Source organism: Dipodomys spectabilis, unplaced genomic scaffold (genome assembly GCF_019054845.1).
Source record: "Dipodomys spectabilis isolate Male_0828 unplaced genomic scaffold, ASM1905484v1 ptg000163l, whole genome shotgun sequence".
Classification (NCBI taxonomy): domain Eukaryota; kingdom Metazoa; phylum Chordata; class Mammalia; order Rodentia; family Heteromyidae; genus Dipodomys; species Dipodomys spectabilis.
In genome coordinates, this window is record NW_024870840.1 from 751,984 (window position 1) to 758,204 (window position 6,221).

Sequence of the window (6,221 nt, forward strand, 5' to 3'; positions counted from 1 at the left end):
TAATATGCTATAATATAATAAAAGTGTTTTCAAGATATTTTGCTAATGTCCATACATCTTAGTTATCATATCAATACATTATATCAATTATCTTGCTTTTTGCTTTCATTTAGGAAAGCAACTTTTTAACTTTTTCTTTATTTTTCCTTCTAAGAATCAGTGCTGATATTTGCTTAGCTTTATTTCTTCAGAGACACAAACATATTTTTCTAATTACATGAAAGCAAACTTTTGTAAAATATAGCCCTCATCCAAAATAAGATCCAGGATTTTAGATAAGCATACACCACCTAAGCCTCCATTCTTCATTTCAATTTACTTGAACATAAGAATTAAAAACACTTGATTTTTTTTTCCTGATGTGGAAATATGTTGCTGCCCTCTTATGGAGGATTCTTGAATGACAGTAGCTTTTTTTTTTTTGTCTGTGAAGGCACTGTTGCTTGAACTCATGGCCTGGGCCTTGTTCCTGAACTATTCTGCTCAAAGCTAACACTTTACCACTTGAACCTCAAAGTTTACTTCCTAGTTTGGGTGATAAATTGGACATAACATCTCACAGACTTCCCTGCCTTGACTATCTTTGAGTAGCTAGGATTATATTTATGACCCACCAATATCTGGCTACCCATCTGTGTGTGTGTGTATGTGTGTGTATATGTGTGTGTGTGTGTATGTGAAAGAGAGAGAGAGAGTGTGTGTGTGTAATCTTTTTAATTATTATTACAAAGGTAAGTTACAGAGGGGTTACCATTCAAAAGTCAAGTTATAAGTACATTTCTTTTTGGATAATGTCACCTCCTCTCAGTTTTCCCCTCCTCTCCCCAACTACAAGTTGTATAGTTCATTTTCACCATAGCATCCAGTGGGTATTACTGGTGCATTTGTTCACCCTTTACATCTTTTTTTTTTTTGTCTGTCATGGGGCCTGAACTCTGGGCCTGGGTGCTGTCCCTCAGCTCTTCAGCTCAAGGCCAGCACTCTACCACTTGAGCCACAGCACCACTTCCAGGTTTTTCTGCTTATATGGTGCTGAGGAATCGAACCCAAGGCCTCATGCATGCAAGGCAAGCACTCTACCACTGAGCCACATTCCCAGCTCTACTTATCTATTTTTAGATAAATGATTTAAATACTGCAATTGGATTCATTATTCTATATTCTGCCTATTATTTTGCTTCTTAGTTAACTTAATGGTTAAAATATATTTTTGCCTTTTCATTTGTTAAAATTAATTTTACCTCCAAGGATAATTAGTATATAATTTAAGCAAATTTCCTTTTCACCTGGTATCCTTCAACTCACCTTAGAATTATAATTCCTTACTCAGTGGAAAATTGAAATATAGACAGTTGAACATTGAAGTGTGGGGGTGGTAAGACAAGCATGTTAACAGAGATGTATAAATTGGATGAAGTGTACAACAAGAAAATGCTTCCTTTAGTGAAAACCATGTGGCTACTTTATCCATGGCTGCTGGCAGTAGGGTGGGAGACGCAGAGTACAGAAGAGTTTGTGTGGCAAGAGATGAACAGAAGAGCAGAGAAGGACCAATCTTGCACTTTATGACAAGCTCTCCTGTCGGAATTACCTGGAATTCCACAAATGCCTTCTAGGACAGCAGTCCTTTAGGATCCCCTTACAAGCCACGTCTTCAAACTTCCATCTTCTCACTGAAACCCAACTCCCAAGATCCTCAGTGAAAATATACATCCAACCCGTAGGAATCAGTGTGCATTTACATTATACATGACTCTGACCCTCTCTTTTCTTTCATCCAGTATCTCTTTGCTCTGTTCCTCCTTAAAAAGAAAAATGAAGGTTGTCTCTGATGCCAAGAGCCTTGTATACTCAGCAATACATTCTGATAAAACAAAATATCTAACCTTTGGGATTTGCGAGGCTAATGTGGGAGACAGTTTGAATACACTGCAATGAATCTTGTTCCAAGAGTCAACACAGTATCACAAAAACAAGAATCAACAGCCTCGCAAAAGAAAACACTATGTAAAGGGGGAATTGGAAATTGTGTTGGTTCTAGACAAAAGTTAAGGAGAAAATTAAGGAATGCAGACAGATACAGTAACATACGCAAAGAAATAGGTTAACAGGATCCACAGGTGTCCCCCTGGCTATAAGTGTGAAGCCTGTGGTAGTATGGCTGGGAGGAATGTGTTCTGGAACTTGCCATGAAGAACCAGGGATACCATGTTGCACAGTTCAAAGTGGAGGAAATGCAGAACATTGGGAGGTGTATATTTAAATAAAATATTATGGGTCTTATTTTAGTTTTCAGGGGCTTATTTCTCTTTAAGTTATAGGCCTTTCTAAGAATAGGAAAAGACAAACATTAATACTGAAAAAAGATAAACAATCATTACAATTATTGCTTTCCTAAATGTATCTAAGTATCAAGGAAATTGATCTAATGTAGGTTTCAGTAATAATTCTGAATATTATTTATTAAAATTCTTTATTGACAGTAATAGAGTTTGAATTCTGGGACTCATACTTCTTTGGCTGGTACTCTACTACTTGAGCAACACCTATAGTCTACCTTTTTGCTGCTTATCTTAGAGATGGATTCCTTGTAATTTCATTTTGTATTTGCGGGTTATGGAGCTTGAACTCGGGGCCTCTCAAAGCATTTTCGGCTTGAAGCACACCTTTACTTGCTGGTCAGCTGGATAGAAGAGTCTTACAGACTGATCTGCCTGGACTGGCTTTGTCTTTGATCCTTGGATCAAAGGAGGAGCTTGGATTATAGACATGAGCCCCTGTGCCCAGCTTAGTAAAATATTTCTGGCAGTACCCTTATTATCAATAAGTTGTTTAAAAAAATAAAAGAACTAGGTCTTTTATTGTGACATAGACACTTCTTGCATGTATTTATTCATGTGTGTGAAATGTCATGCATTCTTCTTGGAAATACAAAAAACACATTTGAAACAGATAAGCTAGCGAAGATACATTAATTCACCTCATTTGGAATAATATGCCCCAAAGAATGCAAAATATAAACCTAATAATAAAAATGTATGTTTCAATATTTTCTTTCATCTTCCTAAAGAACATGAAGACATGAATTGTTTGTATTTGTTTTCTCTACATAAAAGCACAATTCCGGTCTTATTGTTATCTTCAAACTCTAAGCCAGCACTGAGAATTCATAAGAGGAGTCAGATAAGATCATCACACCTGGCTGACCAGTGAAGGATTTCACAGCAAGCAAAGGAAAGCAAGAACTCTTTAAAAATAAATAAAGACATTTATACAAATGGTACTCTTTTCATATTAAAACACAAAAATTCATTTGCATATAAGTTAATTCCTCTCTGACTAAAGGTATGATGTATGTATACAAATATAGAATTCCAACTCAGCTTATTGTCAAATAATTATCATGATAATCATTGTCATTGAGAAATAGTATTATTTAATGCATAAAGTGTTTCCTTTCCCCACAACTTTTATGGTATATTACCAGAAATTATAGTATAATAAAGCACTATACCTTTATATATTTGAATGCCTATGAAACAAACAGCTTGCACAAATCAGGCACTTTGAATTAAGCATGGCAAAATGAAGTTGGGATCTCAGAATTAGTGTTTATTGTAACTGCTTTCTGAAATGCACTTTTCTCTGGGGCGGGAGGCAGAGGGCAGTTGTGGGAGATGTGTACTAGAGGTGGCTGGGATAACAAGTATCAGTGTACAGTTAGATACAAGGATAAGCACTAGTCTTCTAAAGTTGCAATAAGGCTACTATAGTTTACAAATCATTTTATAATTTATAAAAGACCAACATGCATAGGCTCCAAAGAAAAGCACATAGAAACACCAATTACCCTGATCGTGTTCTACATGTTATCACAGTGTACTATTTAAATATGTCCAATTTTGTGTGTCAATAAGAAATAAAAATTTAACAATTAAGCCAGGCACTGGTGGCTCATGCCCATAATCCTAGCTACTCAGGAGGCTGAAATCTGAGGATCACTGTTCAAAGCTAACCTTGGCAGGAAAATCCATGAGACTCTTATCTCCAATAAATCACCAGAAAACCAGAAGTGGCACTGTGGCTCAAGTGGTAGGGTGCTTGCCCTTTTTTGTGTGTGTGTGTGAAAATACTGTACAGAGGGGTTACAATTACACGGGCAAGATAATGAGTACATTTCTTATCAAGCATTGTAGCCTCCTCCTTTGTTAGAGTGCTTGCCTTGAGCCAAACAATTCAGGGACAATGCCTAGGCCCACATTCAAGCCCAAGACCGACCAAAAATAATCCATACACACACACACACACACACACACACATTTTTATTGTGAAAATACCGTACAGAGGGATTACAATTACATGGGCAAACAACGAGATGTACAAATGGTTATGTTGAAAAACGAACTTTTCGACTTTGGCAGTGGGGTGTTAACGGTGAAATGAACCCCAAGATAAGTATTCAAATGTTTTTTTTCTTGCGATTGTTTCTAACATATTTATAACATTTTATAAATATGTTTCTTTGTTGCTTTGTATATCCTTCCCCCACAGTAAAACCCGTGTTTTCAGTGTATTTGATGTTGGTAAAAAAAGATTTTTTTTAATGAATAATAGCCAGACATTACTGGCTCATGTCTATAATACTAGTTATTCAAGAGGCTGAGATCTAAGAATTATAGTTCAAAGCCGGCCTGGGCAGAAAAGTCCATGAAACTCTTATCTCCAATGTATCATCAAAAAGTGAGAAGTGAGCCAGGCGCCCGTGGCTCCCGCTGTAATCCTAGATACTCAAGAGGCTGAATTCTGAGGATCGCAGTTCAAAGCCTGCCCAGGCAGGAAAGTCCGTGAAACTCTTATCTCCAAGAAACCACCAGAAAACCGGAAGCAGCACTGTGGATCAAGTGGTAAACGGCTAGCCTTGAGCTGAATTGCTGAGGGACAACACTCAGGCCCAGAGTTCAAGCCCCATGACCGACAAAAAAAAAAAAAAGTGGGAAGTGGAGCTGTGGAGCAAATGGTAGAGTGCTATCCTTGAGAGGAAAAAAAAAAGTTCAGGTGTCCCAGCCCTGAGCTTAAGCTCTAGGCTCATCACTCACACACACACACACACACACACACACACACACACACACACACACACACACAAAACCTAATAGTAAATCAATAATTTAAACCTACATAAACACGAACACATGGAGGTACAAACATCCGTCTTAATAGGACTCTCTCTCCTAATAATGGGTCAGTTGGCTTCCTCTTTTCCTTTCACTGGGAACACTGCAGTTAATAGCCTGCCACTCTCCAGTGTCCTTTCCATTTCCAAATATAACATTCATAGCTATATCACTTCTAGGTATAAATTTAACTAATAGAGGTTTATAAAAGTAGTACAAAAAAATTCAAAGACAAAGAACCTGTGGTTTTTCAGTGTAGAAAAAAACGTCCTTCAATCCTCTATTAATTAAACCTGGAAAAGGGAAGGGGAGGGATTTCATAGGCAAAGGACGTAAATGAGAAAAAAGGATATCATTTATTCTCTCATTTTACTTTGCCTTTGAACTAAAGTATGTGGTGAACAAGAAAGAAAGGGTGAACAATAAATGAAAAAGTATCACTGAAGTACAGGTTCTGTGAAAGATGCCTTCTCCACTTCATTTTACCTTTTTTTACCCTAGTTTACTCATCTGCCAACAGGAGGAATTAGAAGGGTTTAGATTCTTTTCATCTCAATTACAGGACTCTTGTCTTCTTCACAGTAGCTTGTGAATAGTAGGGTGGATATTTATTTTGTAGTGTATGGTATACTAAAAGAAAATGCAATCAAATATGACTTAGAGATCCCTTACTCCCATGTTCATTGCAGTAGCATTCACAAGAATGAAGATGCAGAAGCAATCTAAGTTCCTCTCAAAACATGAATGTATAAAGATGGTGTAATGTATGCATGCAATGCAGTACTATTCAGTTCTTATTAAAATGAGATGTTTCTGGGCACTGGTGGCTCACCTGTAATCCTAGCTACTGAGGAGGCTGAGATCTGAGGATCATGGTTCAAAGCCAGCCTGGACAGGAAAGTCCATGAGACTCTTATCTCCAATAAACCACTCAGAAAACTGGAAGTGGCGCTGTGGCTCAAGGGGTAGAGTGCTAGCCTTGAGCTGAAGAGCTCAGGAACAGTGCCCAGGCCCAGAGTTCAAGCCCCATGAGCAACAACAACAACA